This window comes from Molothrus aeneus, chromosome 11 (assembly GCF_037042795.1).
Source record: "Molothrus aeneus isolate 106 chromosome 11, BPBGC_Maene_1.0, whole genome shotgun sequence".
Taxonomy (NCBI): Eukaryota; Metazoa; Chordata; class Aves; order Passeriformes; family Icteridae; genus Molothrus; species Molothrus aeneus.
In genome coordinates this window covers 3,098,367-3,122,882 of record NC_089656.1, presented here as the reverse complement: position 1 = coordinate 3,122,882, position 24,516 = coordinate 3,098,367, and positions in this window count along the sequence as shown.

The following is a 24,516-nucleotide window of genomic DNA, read 5'->3' as shown; positions in this document are numbered from 1 at the left end:
TCTTTAGCCACCCTCTAGGTTCTCAGTGGTCACACAGGTGATGCAGTGTCCCTGATTCCCCAGGAAGGGATTTGCAATGGCTCAGCCCTGTCCTGGATGGGAGCCCTCTGCCATTCCTCAGGAATTTGTGTCAGACAGAACATTTTGTACCACACAGAAGATTTTGTCACCTTTAGTGGAAGGAAGCTGTTTGTGTTAATGCTTAAAGGTAATGTGAGACAAGGTAAGCTCTTTCCTTTAGAACACACATTGTGCCATTGATGTACACAGAACAGTAAATATAAAAAACCAATGAATCCACTTGGCATTTACCCTCACTGCAAATGCATTACCAAAATAAGATTATTTGCAATCAAATAAAATAGTACTGCTTCTGGGCAGAAATCCTGGGTGTCCAGTGAAGTGTGCTCCTCAGGTTTTTTACCATTTATCAACCCCAACACATTCCTCCCCAATTTCTTTTTTTTTATGCCTTCCATTAACAGTTAAGAAAAACCTAGGGAAAACAAACACTCTATTCCTGATTGTTTATTCACCAGTCTCTTAGGAACCATAATTACGTCTCCCAGGAATTGTGTTTTATCATACTGTATATCTTAAAGAGCCACTTTAGGTAAAATAACAAGGAGTGCCTTATGAAGGAAAATTGGATTAATTTTAAGACTTTTTTAACCCTCTGAAGAATGGCTCTTTGTTTACTTCTTTAGTGCATGTGGCAACTTGCCCAAGTAAATACTATGCTGCATAAATACCAGAGATTGGTATTTATGATATTACATAAACACACTGTGAATAATGAGTCATTGTAACAGTGAAGAAGAACATGAGCAACATACATTGCAGTTAATGCTCTATTCCTCATCACAAAATTGAGTGGCACTGAAGCCTTGGAATATGGAATGACACTGATGGTGGAGAGGAAAAATCCTAACACAGAAAACAGCCAAAACAGCAACTTGGTGAGGGTAAGAAACACAGCAGGGGAGTCATCAACGTGCAGGGGTGAGGCATCAGTGGTCAGGCATATTTTGGGGTTGATTGGCAGAAGGATCATTGCTCTTTATGCTGAAGAACCTCCTGCTGCTGCTGCAGGGAGCTGAGCCCTCAGGGCTCATTGTCCTGACCAAAGCTCTGCCTGAGGATGGTGCTGCCAGTTCTTCACTCACTGAGCCACCTTTCCAAATGCTGAAGTCTGAGCTTCTCCAACGATAGTTTTAGATATTACAAATACAAATAGTTTTATATATTGCAAATACAAATAGTTTTATATATTACAAATATATATTACAAAGATATTACATTAAATATTTACCTGCACTTCAGCAGCACTCTGTGTGTGCAAGGATTTGTGTGGACAGGAGTGTCACCGTGCCACACTTGGCATTGCTGCCAAATGATCTGGCCCCTCTGCTGCATGGGGTTCACACCTCAAAAATCAGACCCTAAAGGAAGATGTGTATGCCAGATCTTCTCTTTTAAAGCTAGCAGGGCATTAACAAAGTTTATTTTTCAAATCCATGTTGTAGTCTGTCTCATCCAAACGAAAATAAAAAATAAAGCAAACAGTCAAATCCTCAAAGGTCTACTGAGCCCCTCCTTTCAAAAAGATGATAAAAATTGCCACCCATAATAAAGCACAAGCCTAAAAGCACGATTTAAAAAAATTTTCCTCCTTCCCTGGAGCAGTCACAGCCCTTGAGGAACAGCAGAGAACTCCCAAAGGCAGAGCATATCCACAGAGAAGGTGCTTGATCCTCCTAAAGTCCAGAAGTTTGGGGTGCACTCTGCTGGGTGCCCTCCCTCCCTGAGTGTGGCTCCTTGTGTTTGCTGTGGTTTGCCTCCACAACAGGCATTTCCTAGGTGTGAATAAAGGGATGGTTTGGGGAATAACCCTGCTCCCCCTGCCCTCCAACCTGAGAAGATTGGATATCACCAGTGGCCTGGCAAAGTTCATGGGTTTATGGAAACCTCTGGGCCTGCATGGTTAGTAGCTGTTTATTGTGCTTATTAAACCAAACCTTACTTCTCTATTTTTTCCTGGTTATATTTTTTGAGTCAAACACACTGGGTTCAAATAGAGCTCTGTTCTGATGTTCTGGGTGCCACATGCTGCTCCATCTCACACCCAAGGCCTTGCCAGATCACTGGAACAATCACTGACTTTTTTCTCTTGTGCTTTACAGATTTTGTACAAAATAGGAGGTGGCACAGGTGATGGGAGAATAGAAAGCTGCTGGTAACATTTAGAGGATGTGTTCTGGGCCAGGAGCCAAATGCATGGCAAGGTTTAACATGGCATTGGTGGCAGGTCTGGGAATGGCTGGGATGCCCCCTGTGCCATGCTGGATGCCAGAGGATCCATGCCTGGGCCACCTGCAGTGCAGGGCCAGGCAGAAGGTTGTACTTCAAGGGCTATATTTCCCATTTTCCCAGAAAAAAATGAAGAACAAGAAATATGGTCAAATTTCAAATTCAATCACAGTTCCATCTTGGATTTTAGCATTATTAAATCAGCAGCACTGCCCAAAGCCTTCAGTTTCATGGTGTAGGATGCTCTTCAAACACAAACTGGGATATTGTGCCAAGACATCTCCCCTTTGTTTGGATTTTGAAGCCATGTCTTATTAACTAGAAGTTATCTCAAAACACATACTGAAACCTGTCCCAGGATACTTTAATCTGAATTCTTTCCTCATGTTGCTTGAGGTCTCCTATTCTCAGTTCCTGGGTTCTGGGTGATGAGATGGAGACTGAGGTCAGCACCAAATCCTGATGCCAAGCAAGGCCCATCCAAGGCCCAGAGAAATCAGGGGTAGAGTTTGGATGGACAGCAGACATTTTGACTCAGGTCCAGAGATACTGGGAAAATAACAGAGGGGGCAGAAACAAATAGCTTGGTCAACTTTGGGGGGGTTATTCCTCCTGTATTTTAAAAGGAATAAGTATCTGGCCTTTGTTGCAAGTTTATCTGAGGAATTGTTTGTGTCCCAGCAATGTGCCTGAGTGATGAAGGCAGACTTTACGGGTTAAAATTTCTTTTCCAGTGTAATTCACTGGACTGTGAGTCACCAGTCTGCTCCTCTGCCTGGCATGGAAGCATTGCCAGCCTTGGCAGAAGCACGAGGGTCACACTGGCAAAGAGTGATAGCACTGCTCAAGGTGGTTATTTATTCATTTAAATGTATGCAGATCTAAAGCAGCTTCCACACCTTTGATTGGTTTGGAACTTTTATTCTGCTCTGTCTTGTTCTTTAGTTTGGCACAAAAGGATGAAGACACCATCTCACTGACAGCTGCTTTGCAAACACAGCTCTCTGTGGCCCCTATTGAAGGAAAAAACAGCTTTTCACTATTTCTGCATGAGTGAGCTGCACACCCAGGATCTCAGCACTCACTTTGCCTGTAGAAATGCACATAAAAATACTGCTCCAGACAAAAGGTATCTCTGTGGGCCTAGTCCACAGGCAGAACTTACAGTTCATTTTAGATTTTAACCTTTGCAGAAGTTCAGCTGTCTAAACAAGGCCATTCCATTTTGGCTCCTTGTCCCATTTTTGCTGCAGGGGTATCCATGTGATGGCAGAACAGAGAGAGGAATGGTGCAAACTCAGCAAATAACATTTCTTTAAATGTCTTAAAAGAGGATCTTAAAACTTGAAGAAGGTACCATGGAAGGCTCCTCAGTGGTCCTGCTTCCTTCTGCCACTCCACAGGTGCAAACAATGCAAATTCTGTCTCCTGTCTCCCAGTTTCACCTGTTGTTGTTTGTACAACTGGCATTTTTCAGACATATTTTCTGTTCTTTCTCAAGGATCTTTTCTGATATTTTACTTTATTTTGAAAGCAAAAAGATAAATAAATCTGCAAAGCAGAGATGGTCAAGTGTTAATCAAAGTTGTATGGCAGGTGGGAATTTGGCATCCAGTTACCAAAGCAGGAGACTTGAATCTTTTCTTGTCCAGTTCAATATCAGATTTTGGGGATCCTGTGAAATATAATTGCTGTATGGAAGAGAATATGCTCCTCCCCTGTATCTCAGTGATGCTGAGGGGTAAGAATGATTCATATTAAGGATTTTCTACTCCATAAATAATGTTTGTTTAAAAATATGTAAAGATTCTCACCTCAAAATTATGCACGGACCACATCCACAAATATATTACATTAAGACAAGACTTATAACTATGGATGCATTTAGACAGAGAGAAAATGGTGGCTGCAGAGGAAGGGCTGGGGAGTGAGAGGGCTCTGAGGCTGCCAGGTGTGCCTGGATGGGAGCTCCATCCTTCCTGACAGCAAGGAGGGGCAGGGATGGCTCAGCATTCAGGTTCTGGAGTGGCACCATCCCTTTGTCACCTGCCCTGCTGGGACAGGAGCCACTGATCCAGCAGCACTGCCTGCTCTGCATGGCCCTGCTCTCACTGCTCTGGGGCACCAGCAGCCCTGGGCTCCTGTAAAAATCCACTCTCAGCAGCCCAGGGTATCTGTAAAAATCCACCTCACCCATTCTCATCCCCTACAGCTCACTGAGAACATCTGGCCTTGGCTTTTCACCTCTGTGAGCTCTTGGCTCCTTTTCTTTCAGCCAGAAATCTGCTTGGGCATTGGGATCAAAGTGCCCCAGACTCAGTGCAGGTGAAAGAAAAATGCACATGAGAGTCTCACTGAGAATAGGCAGACTGATGATTATGTTATATTTAGATATTTCACTTTTCTTGGTATTCCTTCCAATTGCTGGGCTGTGGTAGGATTGTGTTCTTGAATTTCTAAATAGAAATATGCTGAAAAAATTACTATTTCCCCTATCCTTTCTTCTGCAGATGTCTGTGAAATTACTGAAGTACATTTTATCATAAGACTTTAGACTAAACATATATGAATGTTTATTTTCCCACTCCTCAGAAGCTTCTGTTTCTCTGCATCATCGAGGATTTGCCCCATCCCTGTGATACAGCTCACCTGCCCAACTTCAATTCATGATAAAAAATTTACTGCAGAGCATCTGAAGAAAAGCTTAGTACAAAAGGTACTAAATACAAAAGGTGCTCAGCTGCTTGGTAGCTGTACAAAAGATGTGGTGTCAGAGATGTGTAAGAGCAGCCACAGGTTATAAACTTCATAATAAACTGGATTATAAACTACAGCAATGGCTGGATAGTTGATACAGTGGATATTGCTGAAAATGCTGGAACCTCCAGGCTGTGGACAGCAGTTAGAGGGTTCATCATGCAATGCCACAAGTGTCAGTGCATTTAAGGGGAACATAGTGTACTCAGGTGTATTATTCACAGAATATTTTCTATAAAATCAGTAGTTTTTTCTAGGGAAAAAGATCTCAGTGCTCTTGTCAGGTACCTCCAAGTGAATCACCAGTCATCCTTGCTCACTGATGAGGTCAACTGATTTTTTCCCTATCACCAAATGCTTTAAATTTCACCTGTGATGTGAAGAGAACAGGCAGTGATGCTCTTTCATTTTCATCAATGTGCTAATAAAGATTCTGCAATTGGATCTTATCTGAAAAGATGATTAATTGCTTTGCTGCAGGAGTGTAAATAGAATTCAGGTCCATCTCCCATCCCTGTGGCTCTCCATGTAGTGAAGGTTTTTTGGTTTGTTTGTAAATAGTGTGCATCCTGAAACTGCATCTGTTGCTCAACTTCCATTTTCTACCACATCTATAACCTGAATGACATTTTTAAAGAAACCTGAGATCAGCCCCATTGATGATTTGATATGATGTGAGTCACAGACATGTCAGGGGCTGGAAGGGTGATAGCTGTGCTCCTGCAGCCACAGGCACTCAGCTGGGATTATTTCTGTGCCGTCCTCTGTGGAACATGCTCAGACTTGAAGGACTGCTGCTGACCTTCCCTTGCTAGCTAATCATTTAAACACTCCTTGTTTTGAGTGCTCCACCTTAAGGTTTCTCATGACTCACTTTCTCTCTGCAGTGAGCAAATAAATGCTGAAGGACACTGTACACTCCAAGTGTGCAACCTGTCCCTTCACACTCAGCAATGCCATTTATTGTGGTGTGACCACAATAAATGAAAAATGAATTTTATATATATATATATATATATATATATATATAAAATTCATATATATATAATTCATATATATCATTCATATATATCATTCATATATATATATAATTCATATATGAAAAATGAAATGAGAAACAGCACCTAGAGAGCTCAGGGGGTGTCAGGGGGTGGAGGTTCTGGTTGGTTTAGGCTTCTCTTGGTGAATGCCATGGTGCTATGAGGAGGGGATAAAGTTCCTCTGCCTTTTGGAGACAGGGAAGTTGCAGGAAGTTGCACATTTATAGTTCACCCTCCAAAGAGGGAACCCCAAATATTCAGGTAGATTGCCTTGGCCATAGCCCAAGGCTTGTTGAAGCAAAATGAAACCTGATTATATCTCATAGGGATGTGTATAATATAAACCATATATGACATGTATGATATAATATATGTGTATATATAATATAAACCATGTATAACATGTATAATATGTATAAATACAATATAATATACAATTTGTTATGGTGTATTTGCATTTCTACTTTAGCTCTGCACTATACATTAGGTGGGTCTATGTGCATTTACACCCATCTATCCATGTGTATCTGTGTGTGTTTGTAAACACACCTCTTTTAAACCATTTTTCTTCACTGTCTGTGGCTGAGAGTTCTCAAGGTGACCCACTGAATGGGCACTGGCAGACATGTTCTGTGGCTGAAGGGAGCTGTAAATCAAGGAGAACTTTTTCTGATTTCTTCACACCAAAAGACACTCAGCCACCAGGGATGCTGCTGGTAACCCTCATCCTCTTATCCTGGTAACTCTTGTCCTCTCTGCAGTGCCTGCTGCAGTGGGGTTCTCATGCTGACACCCCCACTTCCCTCACACTGCTTTTAGGACAAATAAACAGTACGTGCTTGCAAATGCTTTGAACATACACCAAATGTACAAGGGAATATTAATAACTTGTTATTGAATAGAGAATAATGGAAAAGAATCAATGTTGCCATTAATAAGACATAGAGCAGTTGACAAACAAGACAGTGAGCTTGAGAAACCCACTGGAAGCAGATGTGAGAGGACACAGGTACAAGAGTGTGCAAGGAAATTGCAGCTTGCCTTTGTCCTTGCCCAGGAGGCCCTGCAGGGAAGCCATGGGTGGGAAGGCTCCCTCCAAGGAGAGCTCATCTGCTGCAGCAGGGCTGCTTTGGGGTGAGCTCAGAAGCAGAGGGAAGGGAGGAACATCCTTTGGGTTCTGTTCAGCAGAGGCTGTGGGGCTGGAGCTTCACTCGAAGGGCTTGTGCTAGGCCTGGCGGGGTGGGGACACATCCAGATGTCACTGCAGAGAAGGGAGATGAGGTCTGTGCTCAGAGCCCTGCTGCCCTCACGGTCCCTGGGTGAGCCACATCCATGGATGGAGCTGCTCCACTGCAGTCCCAGGGGAGCAGAGGGAGAAGCAGGGCACCAGGGCTTGGTCCAGGCTCAGGGAGGAACTCAAACTGCAGGGCTGGGATGCAGACAAGGATGTGGTTCTTTCATTCCTCCCCGTGTCCCATTGTTCCCTTTTTCCACACAAAATCTCCCTCTGCCGCTCCCAGCTCAGCTTTCCTCCTCTCTCTGGCTTTTTGTCCTTTCTCTGCTCTAGAGCCAAGCTCACCAGTACCCACACCCACTGCAGTGGGGGCTTGCCCATACTGAGTTAAATTTGCCCTTTTTTTGCTGTTTCTCCCTATCTGGGACCCATATGTTGAGCAAAACAATTGTAAATGGGATTAGTTCATGACTTTGGCACGGGGCAGCAGAGGCAGGCCCAGCAGTGGGATCCTCAGAGAAGGTTGAATTTCCCAGCTGTGCCCATTCCCTGTGCTGGGTGGACTCACTCTGATGAACTGACAGCGTGTGATCACAGCAAGAAGCTGTGATAAGGAACCCAAGGTTACTTATGTACCTGCAGCAAAATTAAGTAAAATTTCCATGAGCACAATCTATTAATCGTTCTGCAAAATATTATGTTGGCTTCACTGGTATAATTCAAGATGTCCAGCAAGAACTGTGTGCTTGACTGGAGCCCAGGCTGGGAGTGCCCTCCCTGTGAGACAGGAAGGTGCTGGAAGGGCCTGGGAGCCATGAGCACACAGCCAGGCCCTGCCTGCCTGGATTTAAAGGACATGACCTGTCCTGCCATCAGCTCCAGAGCCAAGCTCTCCTGGCTGCAGAGGACACCCTACGTGTGTGTGAGGAACCGTGGCAAGGTCAGGCCTGGATTGCTTCACTGCACCAAAATATGAATTCATAGGTTCAACCTAGAGCAAGGGTTGTGCAACAAAACCAACTGGAATAATGCAAAAGCTGGGAACTGGAATGGACTGCAATATTACTGGAGGAAGTACACCAAGAGCCACACAGATTAATGCAGTCAAATTAACCAGAGATTTTTTTTTTTAATTTTAATCACAGACATGACCTTAGAGCTTTCCTTTGCATGCTAAGATACCACCCTTGACACTGTGAGGTGCCTTGCAGGACTACATCTTTATGGAAGTTCCCAGGCAGCCTGCCAGTGCTCTGCAAACAGATAAATTTATGGTCTTTCAGGTACAAACAGGCATGATTTGTGGTCTGGAGGAGGATGTGGTTCTTTCCATTCGTTCTCCCTTCTAAGCCTTCCAAAGCACACATGAGCAAGGCTCAGCAATGCAATTGTCCCAGGACACTCAAGGTTACTTAGGTACCTTCAGCAAAAATAAGTAAAATTTCCATAAGCACAATCTATTAATCACAATCTATTCATCATTAATCATAAAAATACTATGTTGGCTTCACTGGTATAACTCAAGATGTGCAACAACTGTATGCTTTATTCTTATTTCTGCTACTGAATCTGTGCTCTTTTGTTACATACAATAATTTAAAACTCCCTAAACATGGAAGAGTTTGTAAACTGGGAAAATTCCTCTCTCAAAATTGGAAATGTATTTTCCCATACTGATCCTGCACCAAAATAAACAGTGCTCCCCCTGGAACTGGAGCTGGTTGTAAGTTCCTGTGTTGTGCTGAATAGATCTGTGTCTCCAGAGGGTGCAGACAGCCCTGGACTTGCTCTGCTGGCACTGGGAGAAGGTTGGATGTGCTCCACAGCTGTGCTCACAGCACCACACCCCAGCTGCAGAGCAGCATTTATCAGACACCTCCTTGGCCTGGCAGGATGGGCAGAGCTGCTCTGTGCTCTGTGTGACAATGTGACCACGCTCAGGTGTGCAAAGTCAGCTGCCATCCATGTTGCTATATTAGAAAAATTAAAAATTAAAGCCCCATCAAGCCCGAGTTGTGCTGGAATGGGTGTGACAAAGTGACAAATGCAGTGATTTATAATGAAGCACTGATTTATAGCCCTGCGCTTTGACTGGTTTCTGTCAGCTCACAAAGAATGATTTGTGGTATCCACACTGAGCCCCCAGTTCATGGCATTGTTGCTCAGGACTGTAAACAGGGTAAGTTTGGCTGCTTTCTGGATTTTCTACCTGTAGTAATAATATAAACCCTCTGTGTACCAGGAAGGGACAGTTGAAGATGTGGAAACTGCTGCATGCACAATAATATTTATGAAATCTTGTGCTTAGTTATTTCACTACCTGCTTGCTAATATGGCTTTGTTTGCTCCCTCCATTCAAGGGTCTTAAAATTCCTCATAGTAATTCATTGAAGAGCAGTAATATTTTCATTAATTCAACTGATAGACAAACAAACTGGTACTTAAATAAACATATATGGGCCCACAAAGATCTGTCTCCATTTTAAAACAACAGAAGCAGCAATTTTCAATGGTACACAAGGGCTAAGTGCTACAGTGAGTTCAGGTAAATGCTGCAAGGTCCTTTGGTTCTTCCAAGTGTCCCATTGCTGCTCAGAAATGCAGGCTGAAGCACTGAGAGATGGCTTGGCTCTCTTAGGGTTAGCTGCCAGTTTTGAGAAAATAAGGAAGCCTTGATCCAAGGCTCCCAGTTTTTACTGAGGCCATAAAATCCCATCTTCCTTCTTGTGGACCCTGTTGTCTCAGAAGTAGTTTTGATTGCTCTCCTCTACAGCCTCTTTCTGCCTTTGGGATGTTAATGTTGGCATATAGGTGTTTTCAACCTTCTCCAGAAAATTTAAGTTGCTGTGAAAAGGGAATTAAGTAGGAAAGATTTTCTACAATTTTAAAAATCCAGCACTTCAATCCCCATCCTCTAAGAAATGCTTTGTGATGCAAGGTATTGTTGTCTGTCATTGCATTGGCAGCTCTTCCTTTGTCAAAGCCTTTCCACTTTTCTCCCTAGGATATTAACACAGACATAATCATCAGTTAAAGCATCTAGTGAGATAAAACTTGCTTCTAAAACTGGGTTGGCTGGAAGGGACATCAAGTTATTTATCTTGCATTTTTAGTGGTATTTTTTTAAGCATTAATAATTATCCAGATTATTGGGTTTGCCTCCCTTCCAATAATAAGGACGAAATTTGGAACTGTTTGACAGTGATCTTGGAAGAACAAGAACGGGATGTCTTGTTCCCTGTGTAGGATTCATTGTAAATTCACTGTTATTCCCAGACAATGTCTTCATCTGGCTGTTTGCCCCCTATCTCCCTGGCTGGATGTTGTTAACCTAAAGATGATTTGAGATAATCACAAAGTGGCTCAAACTTCACCCTCCTCAAGGTGAGTTCATGGAAGTATAAATGACACTTTTTCCAGCTTTCTTGACAGAAGTGCTGTGTGCCATTACCACAGCTGATTGTGTCCTTAAACCAAGGCATTTCCAGAGTCTGATTCCTCCAAGCTCTCCAGAGCCACAGCTGTGAGGGCTGAGGCTGCTGCTTGTTGGTACCAAGGTGATGAAATCATTCCAATCATTATTCCTCTGGACAGATCCACCAGGTGTGTCTCCATGGGCCCAGCAAAGAACAAGAGTTTTGTGCAGGTGTGTGGCTTGGCAACAGCTACACATCAGAGGTCTGGGGCCTCTTTCTAGCACAGCATGGGGCACCCTTTAAATTCATGGCACACTTGAAGTCACAGCCAAGATGAGGCTTTTGAGTGGTTAGATGCATTTTAGAAATATGGGTTTCAAATTGTTATTTTTTTATTCCCTGTCATGGAGAAGTCCTGAAGGACAGGTAGGACCCTTCCCTGTCCCTGCCCTCTCTGAGCACACAGAACACAAACGTGGCAGGATCAAGCCTGGGTCACTCATGGCACTGCCACTGTCAGAGTGCCCAAAGCTCTCCCAGGTGGTGGAGCAGGGCTCCCTTGCCCAACCTTGCCCTGTGGAGCAGGGAGAACCCACATGTCATTTCAAAGGGCATTTTTATTTTTAAACCTTCTGAGGCAACAGCTGTTCCTTGCATAACAAGCTTTTTCTGCTCTGGATTTTCTCCTTGGCAGGTGAGTTGAAGCAACTGTGGATGTGGGTGTACAGGTGATTTCTGCATAAGGACAGAGCCCACAGGATCTGCTGCGAGCAGGAGGCTGCTCTGTCAGGGCTGGATCACTGCAGGCTGGCACATCCTCCCTCAGTGCTGGAGCTCTCTGGGTGCCCTTCCAGCCCCAGCTCCCCTCAGCCACTGCCAAATCCCTTGCAGGGCCTGTGTTTTCCTGGTATCACATCAGGAACCCTTGGGAAGGTGGTCTTGCAGCTCCAGCCAGCATCTCTGCCAGGCCAGGCATCACCCTGGGCTGCTGGGCCACTGCTGCAGAGTGACTCAGGCAGGGAGCCCTGCAAGGCCAAGCCTGTCCTGAGCCACTGCTGCCTCTGCCCAGCTCACCCTGCCTGCCTCCTTCCCCCCAGGGTCCTAACTCCCAACTTTGTTGCTCTATAAACATAATAACAATAATTATTCTTTCATTGGACACATAGCCATCTTCTTTGTTTGCAGGCTTAGATAAATATCGTTCAAATCATGGAGTCTGATTGGTGAGTCAGGGCCATGGCAGCCCTCCAAAGCCTCCTGCCCATGGAGTGTGTTTGTGTGAGAGAGAGAGAGAGTTTCACTGCATGAAGAGTAAGAAACTGGAAGCCAAGTGAATTAAATACAAAGCAGATAATTATGTGTAATTCATTTACTGACTAATGATTGCACCTTGGTATGGAGGTTCATGAATTCATTTGACTCTGCAAGGTTCTCAAAAACAATCTCCCTGCTACAAGATAAGAGCTGGCTGACTTGTTAACAGACCAGTGTTTACATTAGTGTTATTGTAAGATTCTGCCTTTTTGGCTCATTTTGTGTTTTATCTCATGGCCATTCACTTTTCCTGGGTTCATCTGGTGTCTGACACTTTCAATTGCTCTGTGCTGGTCAAGGCTGGGTGTCACTGCAGACTGAGGACATCATCTGCTCCTGAAAGCCCTTAGACATGGCTCTTCTGTCTGCTGCAGCCAAACCTTGCCATGGAGGCTGTGACTTTGGCAGGGAAGCAGCAGGTCACAACCCCCTTTTCCCCACTCTGGGGTCCCCAGCAAACTCTTCATGGTGCCACCATAGCCCGATGCCATCAGCACCTTCCAGCTGAACACCAGCAGGCAGCACCAACCAACCAACACTGGGTGGATTTTGGGTTGTAGACACAAAGACAAAGTCTTTGATGGGGTGGAAAAGCTCGTGCTAACCCAGTGAAACCAGCAGCAGTGCCTCAGTGTTGATGTCACTCTCAGGAGCGCAGCCCGTGTGACGCCACCCGTGCCTGGCACTGCCAGACCCCAGTGCCCTGGGCAAGCAGGGCCTGGGCTCTGCATCTGCACTGCCAGGGCGGAGGTGTGAGCCATGCCAGGCAAAGCCCCACGCCTGAGGGCTCACTCAGTGCTGCCAAGCAGCAGAGCTGCAACCAAGGTGACATTTGTACCAAGAAACAGAAGAGCTTTTGCAGATGTGCTCCCCATGCAATCGCTTGATGTAAGTGGAGTCCCTCTCCTACCCTCCCTTCCAAGTAAAACCATGTGTCACAGACACATTTGATGAAAAATCCTTTCCTTTGGATTTTTTCTCCTGAGAAGCTGAGAGGTCTCAGAAACAAAATGCAAACAATGGTTATCTGCTGCTGTGGAATGCAACAGGTGCATCTGGGATTGGGCTCATGTGGTTGTTTCTAATTAATGGCCAATCACAGCCCAGCTGTTTGGACTGTCTTGGTCAGTCACAAGATTTTATTATCATTCCATTCCTATTCTGTTCAAGCCTTCTGATGAAATCCTTTCTTCTATTCTTTTAGTATAGTTTTAATATAATACAAATAATAAAATAATAAATCAGCCTTGTGAAACATGGAGTGAGATCCTCATCTCTTCTCTTGTCCTGGGACCCCTGTGAACACCACCACAACCATGCACTCAATTAATTGCTCAGGACCTCTGTGCTGGTGCTTTGTCAACCAACAGACATTTGACTGGGCAATCATGTACCTGGCAACCATTATTTCATCAGTCAGTTTAAGCACAGGGTACATGAGAGGTAAATGCACAGCATTTGAACATGAGGCTACATCTGCAGGCACTGGAAGAATGTGCTTCTCTATGAGATGCACTTAAAAGACTGAATTTGGGAAGGGAAGGGAACAAAACAAGAATGACATATCCTTAATGGAATAATAAGGGAAAGGGGAAGTTATTTGGTAGTTTGAATAGAGACTATTTAATAAATCATGACATGATCACACTGAAGGAGGAAAACCCAAATAAGGTGATTACACCTGCATACCCTTCCTATCCCTGCTTGCCATGGTGTGTGCTGAAGGGTCCCACTGTGCAGCTGAGCCCAGGGCTGCCAGGAGAACACAGCAGAGTGGGGTGGCAGTGTCACAGTGGGGTGGCAGTGCCAGAGTGGGGTGGCAGTGACAGAGTGGGGTGGCAGTGTCACAGTGGGGTGGCAGTGCCAGAGTGGGGTGGCAGTGCCAGAGTGGGGTGGCAGTGTCACAGTGGGATGGCAGTGTCACAGTGGGGTGGCAGTGCCAGAGTGGGGTGGCAGTGCCAGAGTGGGGTGGCAGTGTCACAGTGGGATGGCAGTGCCAGAGTGGGGTGGCAGTGCCAGAGTGGGGTGGCAGTGTCACAGTGGGATGGCAGTGTCACAGTGGGGTGGCAGTGCCAGAGTGGGGTGGCAGTGCCAGAGTGGGGTGGCAGTGTCACAGTGGGGTGGCAGTGCCAGAGTGGGGTGGCAGTGCCAGAGTGGGGTGGCAGTGTCACAGTGGGATGGCAGTGCCAGAGTGGGGTGGCAGTGCCAGAGTGGGGTGGCAGTGCCAGAGTGTTTTGGCAGTGCCAGAGTGGGGTGGCAGTGTCACAGTGGGGTGGCAGTGCCAGAGTGTTTTGGCAGTGCCAGAGTGTTTTGGCAGTGCCAGAGTGGTTTGGCAGTGCCACTGCTGCAGGAACCCACTTGCAGGGGCCTCCTTGGAGCTCACTCAGAGGCAGCCCTGGGCCCTGCAGGTGCTGCCCTGGCTTTGCAGCCCTCCTGGGCACTGACAGAGCTGCTGCTCCCTACACCCACATCAGCCAGACAGGGCAAAGAGCAGCAGCTAAGCAAAGTAACCCCTCTGCTCTGCTGGTTTTGATTTGAGCACGTTGTAAGGAGAAAAGCCAAACCCATGACATGAGTATTCCCATTGACTAAAATGCAGTCACCATGCTCTTTAATTCTGAGCCTGTGCAATCCTTTTCTGATGAAGATCTGGCAAGCCTGGACAGATTTCAGCCCGTGAGATACTTGCAGTGTGATAGTATTTTACCTGTAGGTGGATCTTCATTTTAGATACTGAGATGCAGAGCCAATGAGCCTGATTCACTGCTGTGTTACTCCAGTTTTTCAGTGGAATAACACCACTGAATCATCAGCAAAGCTGAAATAACAAATGATAAAATGGGAGCATTGTGTCAAAGTTTGCAGCAAGTGCATGGAAGTGACTAGCTCCCTCTTGCAGAGCCATTAACTTAGATGGACTTTTTTCAGTTTGAAATGTATCAAAATATGACAACATGCCTAGGCTAAAGTTTTACATGTCAAACAAAATTTAAAATTTAATATAACAGCCAGTGTGGGAATCCCTCAGTATCTCTATGTAGTAAGAAATATTTGATTTTCATTCAGAAAAAGAGGATTTTTGAGAAGAATCCTTAAACAGCTTCTAAGAAAATGGAAGTTTAGATGCAGTTAATTTCTATGCACCAGCTGGGCACCATGTAAAACATAGAAATAGGACAAGCTGAAAAGACAGTCCTGGGGTTTTCTTTGATTTATGAAAACACTCCTTGAGCAGTTGAAAACAACTGAGTAATTGTGAGGTTTTTGCAAGTAATGCTCTGGAAAAGCCAACTGAAGGTAGTAGGCAAGCTTGAAATTAGTATTTCTAATTATAAAGTGCATACATAAAACAATGTAGCATCATAAATAAAGGCCAAATGTAAATGATGCAATAGGAACAGCATAACATCATAAGAAGATGGACAAAAAAGCCAGCAGGTGAAATACTTATAAATTATCTATATTTTTCCAATTATAGCAACAACAATAACAACAGATAAAAGAATAGAGGTGCTTTGTTTCATTTTATGCAGCCTTTACAGTATCTCTGTCTCAGTGCCCCCAGATGCTCCTGCCTGTGCTGTAGACAGATCCTGCCTTGGCTGAGTCCCAGTCAGGGCGTCAGAGCCAGTCCTGACAGAGCAGCAGGCACTGAAGTGTGGCTGGAGTGGGGGCCCATGGCTCAAGCAGCTCAGGCTCACATTAGCTCTGTCCTTTTCCTTCTCAGGGGCTCCTGGCCATGGTTTCCACCATGAAAACACCTTCCAGAGGCCACAGTGTTGGGGTGGTGGAGCCTGACCCTGCAGGGCTGCGTGTGCCAGGCTGTGGGAGCCCAGCACATCCCTCTGGCTGTCCAGGATGGCCAGGACCCCTGCCAGGGGCTCAGAGACCCTGGCACAGAGCCCAGAACCCCTGTGGGTTTGATTATGTCCCGTGGAGCAAATTGCCAACCTTAGATGAAGATCAGCAAGCCACAACAGTTTAGGTAGAATGATAGTGAACTTATCACAGGGTGGAAAATAGATTTTGGGGTTTTTAGAATGGGGATTCAGCAGGGGGCAAGATGGAGGAATCTGGGCGTGTCCAGCCTTTCTCCTTCTTCTTCTTCTTGGCCTCCATCTTCTGCTGTGATGGTGGCACTCACAGATTGGTTTAGAGTGGAAGCTCACTGTCTAACACAGGTGATGGGTATTGGGAAGGAATTGTAAACATTGTACAGGTAGTTTTTAGTATAAAGACATAACCCTGCCCTGGGGGCAGGCAGAGTGCCTGGAACTGTCCTGCTGGATGGACCTGGCAGGGCAGGAGAAAGAATTTTATAGATAAGAAACAATGAACAACCTTGAGACTGAGAAATTAAGAGCCCTGAGTGCTTCTTCAAGCACCGGGCTGGGAAAAGAGACTTTGAACAATCTCGGGGTCACAGCAGATCCCGAGATCAGGTTTGTGCCCAATTCCAGCTGTGGAGCTTGAACAGGGCTGAGGTGCTCCCCAGGGCACTGTGCTCAGGAGCCTGGGGTATGTTCAGGTCCACCCTGAGCCTTGCCAGCCTGTGAGATGCTTTCTGCAGCACGTGGGCACGGGGACATGGCAGGGCTGTGGAGCATCCCCCGTGCAGCCCAGCGCTGGGTGCCAGCTGTGCAGGAGCACAGCAGGGCTACGTGCTGCCCTCCTCACAGAGCTGCCCTCCATACAGCCCTGCATGCAACTAGAGAAGGTGAAAAGACATAATACCTCAGGGAAATGTTTTTATTTATTCTCCTCGGGTGCCTATATGGCAATCACGCATGCAGCATGATCCAGGATGTTGAAAACCATTTCATTATGTTCTATAAATAAAGGACTGATGTGGTTCAATTGTATCAATTATGCAATTCTTCTAAGTGGTGTAGTCAAGGGTAAATCCAGGCAAAGGGCACTCCCTTTGTAGCTACTTCTGCTCTGTGCACTTCTAGTATTTACCTGCTCCTCATATACCACAGACAGATGAATCTACCCACTATTATTTACCACTATACCACTGACTCCTCTTTGGCCAGGAGCTTTTCCTATGCACAGATGACACAATGAAATAGAAAATGGAAGTCAAGACACTGCTGTGTGTTAGTCTGTTGTGCAAGATATGTGGCTATACAGTAATTTTGAGCAAAGCATCGGGTTTAAACAATGTTTAAACTGACACCATTATTATGCAATATTGTTAATTATGGCTAGGAGGGTATTTGAGGTTAGTTGGTGCTACCTGTGTCCATTTTATAATTATACCAAGAAAAGAGTGACTAATTTGTGCCCAAGCTAATTGTATCCATTTGATTTTATCCCTCCTCTTCACCACTGTAAGTCACTTGCATTCTGAGCTGTAAGTTTTTTTGAGGGGTTTGGGTGCATTTGAGCTAAATACAGTGGAGCTCAGCACTGACTGGGCAGCTGCAGGTAACACTCCAACAGCAGCACTAACAACAGCAGTAATAAATACAGCTAGTCCAAGTGATAACTACACAATAAATGTCTCTGTTACAGTTACCTGCAAGAGGTTTATCCTTATCTACCATGTGTTCTAGGATGTGCTTGAGCAGGCAGGTGATGAAGCTCTGCAGCACAACAAGCTGCTGTCTGTCAGATCCCAGGAAATTCCTCTGGCTGCCCTGCAGGACTTGAGCCCCTGCCCAGGGGGCTCAGAGACCCTGGCACAGAGCCCAAGGTGCCCCTGTGCCTTTGATTGAGCCCTTGGAAAAAACAATCACCAACATTAGATGAAGGATTACAAGCCACAAAAGTTTAAGTAGAATGATAGTGAACTTATCACAGGGTGAAAAATAGATTTTTGGGGTTTTTAGAATGGGGATTCAGCAGGGGGCAAGATGGAGGAATCTGGGTGTGTCCAGCCTTTCTCCTTCTTGGCCTCCATCTTCTGCTGTGCTGGTGGCACTCACAGATTGGTTTAGAGTAGAAGCTCACTGTCTAACAGAGGTGATGGGAATTGGGAAGGAATTGTAAACATTGTACAGGTAGTTTTTAGTATAAAGACATAACCCTGCCCTGGGGGCAGGCAGAGTGCCTGGAACTGTCCTGCTGGGTGGACCTCGGCTGGACAGAAGAATTTTATAGATAAGAAACAATAAACAACCTTGAGACCAAGAAATAAAGAGCCTTGACTCCTTCTTCGACCATTGGGCTGGGAAAAGAGACTTTCTAACACATCTCAGGGTAACAGTGAGCAGCCAGAGACCCCGAGAGCTGCTGCTGTCCTCCTGGTGTGACAGCTCCCAGGAGCAGCTGGGGAGCAGGAGCACCAGGTACAGCCAGACCCCATTGCCAGCCCTCCTGCTGCCTGTGCTGCAGGGTTTCAGCACTCAGGGCATGCACAGCACAGCTCAGCTGCTGCAGCTGATGGAGATGGGCAGCCTGAGGTGCAGCCACCCCCTGCTCTGCAGCTGCCCCATCCAGCCCAGCACATCCTGCCTGGGCCAGTGGCTGATGCCAATGTGACATTGTGCCATGGGAGCTGCCTCATTAGAATGTTACCCCTCAGTGTCAGGAAAAAACAAAACTAACAAAGAAACAACCAAAACCCTCCCCAAACCTAACCAAAAAAAAAAAAAAGCACCCAAAAGACCCACAAATTCTAAACCAAAACCAAACCCAAAAAACTCACCAAAACCAAACTAAAGGAAAAAAAAATCCTCCAGTGTGAATGGATTTACCCCAGAAAGTAATTTGGTAGCTCATGGTCTTGTTTGCCTTTGACAAAAGGCTGCAGTCTGCCATGGATGGCACTTACGTAAAATAGAACTGCCTGCAAGGCCTGAATGCTGTAATTAACAGGCAGTTTTAGACATTATTGGCTAATGCTATTTCATAGAAATATTGCCAACTATTGTTGTACAAACTTGGTTTGTTCCTTTGGTATTAATATAAAATGACTCAACATGGCTTCATTGGGAAAACATACCTGCTACATATCATTACCTGCATTTTCACACTGGTTAAACATCTCAGTGCAAATTTTGGAATTTAAAGGTTTAATTTCTCAGAACTAACTAGAGGGTCACCAGCCTGCTGAGCAACTGCAATGCTGGTGATACAACCTGGCATTACTGTAACATGGCATTACTGCTCCCATGGCAGCCAAGGCAGCTCTTGCCACTGCTGGTGTTAAAGCAGGAGCAGTTTAAAGGGTTTGTATCAGGGAAATACACTCCTGGAAGCCTGAGCAGCATTTGCCTTGCACTGTGTACAGTATCAGTCAGAGAATTAATACATTAAGGTTAATAAACTCTCTGGGTCACACTGGAGAGTACAGGTAACTCTGAGATAATGTTCTCTGCTTGTGTGATGTAGCTGTTCTATCACCTAAGAACATTTTCACTTATTTCACTTCAGTTGCAAAAGTGACTAAAAGGTTATTTCTCAAACCTTGTCACCCAGGAGGTATCAGCTGAAATGTTTCTGTTTGATTGCTAAAGAGCAGAAAGCAACAAATTAATATTGGCAAATTTTAGATGAGGCATGATGTGAATGTTGCACACCTCAGCCTAATGCCCACCTTCACTTCAGGGAAAGCAGAAACCAGACACATGAATTGCCTCCTGGTTTGAGAGTTCCCACTCTCCTGTTTGGAAATGAACCCCAGAATCTCCCTGCTCTCTATTTACTGCACTGAGAGCCGGTAATCTCACAGTGCTCCTAACGAGTCGTTAATTGCACCCCTAGCACAGCCTTTTATGGCACCCTCTAATGTATAGATTGAAAAGAAAAGACAGTCCATACAGAGATTGGCCTTCCTGATAGATGAAGAGGAGGCAAAGTTCTCTCTGTGTTCAGCTGGCAGCAGCACAAAGGTGACACTGGCTGTGTTGGGGACAGCCCAGCAGCGAGGGTGTGACTCACCAAAGCGGGGTCACCTCACCTCAGCTGCAGCTCCCAAAAGGGCAGGGACTGGGCAATGCCAAACAAACCCAGAGCTCCCAAAGCCTTGCTTCTGGCTGCACCCTCTGCACCCAGGCTGTGCATCCCTCCTGGGCCAAGAGCCAAGGCCTCACCCTTCTCCTGAGGGCAGGCACTGCGCAGCACACGGACACTGGGGGTCAACACCTGCTGGACGTGCCTCAGGTAACGACAGGGACACTGACAGCACCAAGGGGCTTTGGGTACCCCATCCCTCCGGCTTTCAGAAGCACTTACCACAGCAAGCTCTTGGAGAGCCTGTGACAGCCAGGCCACGAGGCAGTGCTGTCCCAGCTGCAGAGCTGAAATGCTGCCTGGCACTGTCTGCAGCCTGCCCTGGGAGCAGCTGCTGGGCACTGACCCTGCTCTGCGGGCACAGGAGCTGCCCAGCTCCCTCCTGCACACCCACACAGCCCCCATGCATGCTCTCAGAGGGGAGCAGAGCAGTAGGGCACACAAAGGCACCCAAAACACTCCCAGGTCTCGAGGCTGGGCAGTCCCAGTGCCAGGGCCAGAGGCAAAGCTGCTGCTGCAGCAAACATCCCAGGGTATGGCATGGCTGGCACTGGCCTCATCCCTGCCTCCTGTGCAGCACCCCTGTCAGGTGACAGCCACATGGCTGTACCGATGACACTGATACCACAGTGCTTACAGAGGTTGTGGAGCTTGTATTTTAATGTATTGAGTGAATTGATTTCACCTTCCATTGCTGTCTCCTCTCTTTTCCCTCCATTGATCTGCACATTAAAATACAATGTCCAGGCCCCATGTATCCTTGTATCAGGAGAATCCTTGTCCACTGGCTAGAAACAGTGAAGATATTAATGCATCTTCTGTTTTGAAGTGTTATTCCATCCTCCCACACATCTTTCTGCCATGGTCACTGCAGTCAGCCATCCCCTGGACCTACACTCAGTCTGATCCCAGCTCACTGATGAACATAGACAAAACCAGATCTTGCTAAAGAGATTGCTGCTGCTGTTCCACGGTGGGTTTATAAGCTCTTTTGGATTCTATATGTGAGCCCACTTCCTGGGTTTAGCATTCCCTCTGTGGAACAGGTCACTCACCACAGCTCTCAGCACCAGAGCTCCGAGCCAGGGCAAGGGGAGGCTGCCTCTGCTCCTGAGGGAGGGTTTGGGAACATCCCCCTGTGGAGATGGGCTGCACAGAACCTGAGCCCGCCCAGAGGGCTCCCACAGCCTTCCTGCAGACGGTGCTGTGGTGGAACACCCAGCTGAGTGTCTGAAGGTGCACGAGGGCCCCTTGCCCTGCCCCTCCTGCCCTCCCTTCCCAGGCAGAGCCCTGCACTCTGGGGCTGGGACCCTCCCTACATGCTTGGCCTTGCTTCTGGTGAAAATTGGCCACTTCATACTGACAACCCCTGGGATGCTGGAAGAGGCTGAGCAACCCCAGAGCTTGGTGTGGGACCCTGGTGCCAAAGAGGTTTCAAAAGCTGAAGGGAAGAAAAGTTGCCTGCTGCTGGTACTGTAATGGCTCAGCACTGATGCCATAAATAAAAGGATGTGTTGGGTGTTTTGTTTTGCTTGTGTGTAATCTGTACAGTTAGAATATGAATAAACATATTTTGTCAATTTTATTACCTTTTGATATAAAAATAAATAACCTTAAACAAAGAAGGAGTGGAGACCTGCCAAGCCAGACTGGTTCAATAGGAACTGCACTGACAAGGGAATCCTTTTGTCCCAAAGAAAAGGAGATGAAATTATAAGCTTTCAGGATGGCAAAGCCCCTACAGTAGGAGCTGTGTTTTACAGAATTTAAAATTTAAATCTAGAATTTAAAAGGAGGCTCTTCAAAAAGGAAAGGAAAATCAAAATAGGCTATAATTTTTTTGCTACCAGAGCTGCTTTCTAGCTTAATGGGAAGGCTGCATGCAAACAGCTGCTGAGAAATAGAAGTGTGACAGGGTAACAGCAATAAGGGACATTTTAATGATCATTAAAAAAAATCACAAGGAAATGATACTGAGTATTAACTCAATATAAAATAGACATCAAGAAATCATGCTTTTACTTTGCAATTAATGTTAGCAGTGAGTTCTAGGCTCACCACTCTGATGCCAACATGGCAACTTCCAGTAGGCAGCAACACATAATTACTGGTGGGTGGGGATGAATCAACCACTTTCTGTCAGGAAGCACAGGAGAGACCCTCAGACCATCTGCCAGAGGTGGGTGGGAGGGTGGGTGGGTGAATAAGAGTGTTACTTTCTTGCTAGACTCCAATCAGGACACCACACCTTTTGATTGTATCTCTGTAATAAGCAAACAGCTCTAAATGATGTTGTGTCACTCCAGGAGGGTGACCCAGCAAATCAGGTTCCACTGAGGCAGGAGCACTGCAGCGTGCAGGTGCTCACACTTGCCCCGGGACCCTGCAGAGCCCAGCCTGCCATGCAGGGGAATCTGAGCTGTCGCCTTCAGTAGCAATGCACAATGCACTGGCACTACACTGACAGCCTTTCTGCTTTTCTGAGCATCACTCTCAGAAGTCTTCCAATGTGCTAGTAAGGAGATGGCAGGTATAAATCCACCACAGAATTGCCATCACATTAGCATGGACATGACAAATGATGACAGAATCACATCTGTTTCTTCCAATTAGCAAGACATGCCCAATGCTGCCTGCCTGAGTGCTCCTACAGGGTCATTACCAGCCACTGCTGGTAAGTTCCTCAGTTCCATGGTCCAGTTTCAGTCACAGGGAATGTGTCTGCTCTGCTGAGTCTGTCTGGCTGTGAAGGCCCCAGGAATCCCCACCTGTGAGGCTGTGAGGCTGGCCCGTGGCTGTACTGGGCAGTGTGCCCAGGAGTTTTGTTTCCACAGCAAAGGGGAGATTCAGGGGCTGTCATAGACCTGCCCTGGCTGGGAGCAGGTGCCCCTGGGGCAGGAACAAGTCTCAAGCCACCCAGATGCAATCCAGGACAGTAGGATTTGTCCTGCTTGGCTCCACACTCAGACCTGGTGGCTTTTCACCCATTCTCTTTCTTACCTTCCATAGCAGCACCACTGCCATCAGCCCTGTTCAGATGTCTGTGAACCAAAGTTAGAACTGGTGAAACTCAACTGTTCTCCCTGAATTCAAACCACTACAAGCCATTGTGCAAACGTGGCTTTTGGCAAATGCCTGGCCCTCCCTGTTGACTGAACTCCTCATGCTCTCCAGATATGACAAGGCCCATCCCTAACACTCCATGCAGCTGACCTTGCCCTTTCTTCCTGCTTTTTTCCTTTTACTCCAACTATTTGAATCTTAGCCAGAGCCAGGACCTGGCAAACCATACTGTGCTGTGCAGTGTCCTGGTAGCCTCATTCCCTGCTCTTCCCATCTCTTCCTTGTAGGGCTCCTGTTCTGAGGTAACACAAAGAGCAACAATGGCAGGGAGATTGTCAGTGGTGGTGGGGCTGGGAAGAAAGGGAGTCCCAGTGGAGGGGAAATAGCAGTGTCCTGCTCAGGCTGTTCTGGGTTTGGCCTGCTCAGCCACTCCCTAACAAAAATTTCCTCAACCAACAGCACAGGCTCATGCTGAAGATCTCATGAATTCAACACATGTAATCAACCTGCTTGTCCTGAAAGGGATTAGCCAAAGCAAAGATGAAAATGTCTTACATAAGATATCCATACATTTTTCCTGGGAATGCTATGGAGCAAATCCACAAAGGAGCCATGTCCAGACACAAGAAGGTAGCTAGTAACAGGCAGTTTGTATCTAATAGAGACAAATTGTACCTGACTGGGGTGGTTGTCACCTGTGCTGGAGTGATGTGCTCATTGGACAAAGTGGGGGAAGCAGTGGATGTCTCCTATTTTGTTTTAGCATGGTCTTTGGCATTGCCTGAATGGATGCACCACAAGCTGGCTGAGAAAAGCTCACAGCTATCCTGTAAGGCTTGGAGGATAATAAAAGTCAAGAGCTAGACATTCAACTGGTATTAACAGATGGTGTTCTTCAAGTGACAACACTAGGGCCAGACTTCACCAGCAATCTGGATGACAGAAAATAATCTGGATGACAGAAAATGATGGTTCCTCAGCAAGCCTGTGCAGGACAGTGAACTGAGGCTCTGTGTCATTATGCTGGAGGACAAGGCAGCCATTCAGGTGGTCTTCCACAACCTGGAAGACAAGTGTGAAAGAAATCTGTTGGAATTCATCAAGGACAAATGTAAAGTGTGCACCTGGCACAGAATAAACCTGTGTGACAGTCAGCAGCATGGCTTTGCAGTGCTGATGGGCAATGGCACCCTGGCCTGTGTGGGACAGGCTCTCTGCAGGGCTGAACAGCACAAGAACAGAAGAAATTGCAATCAGCATCACAGGAGAAATTTTTCAAAATAAGAGCAGTTGAACTCAAGCAGGTGCCCAGACAGGTTTGTGAAATCCCCATCCTTGGAGATTTCAAAATGTAATGGACAAAGCCCTGAGCAGCCTAAGCTGATGCTGAGGTTAGCCCTGCTTGAGGAGGGTGGTGTGT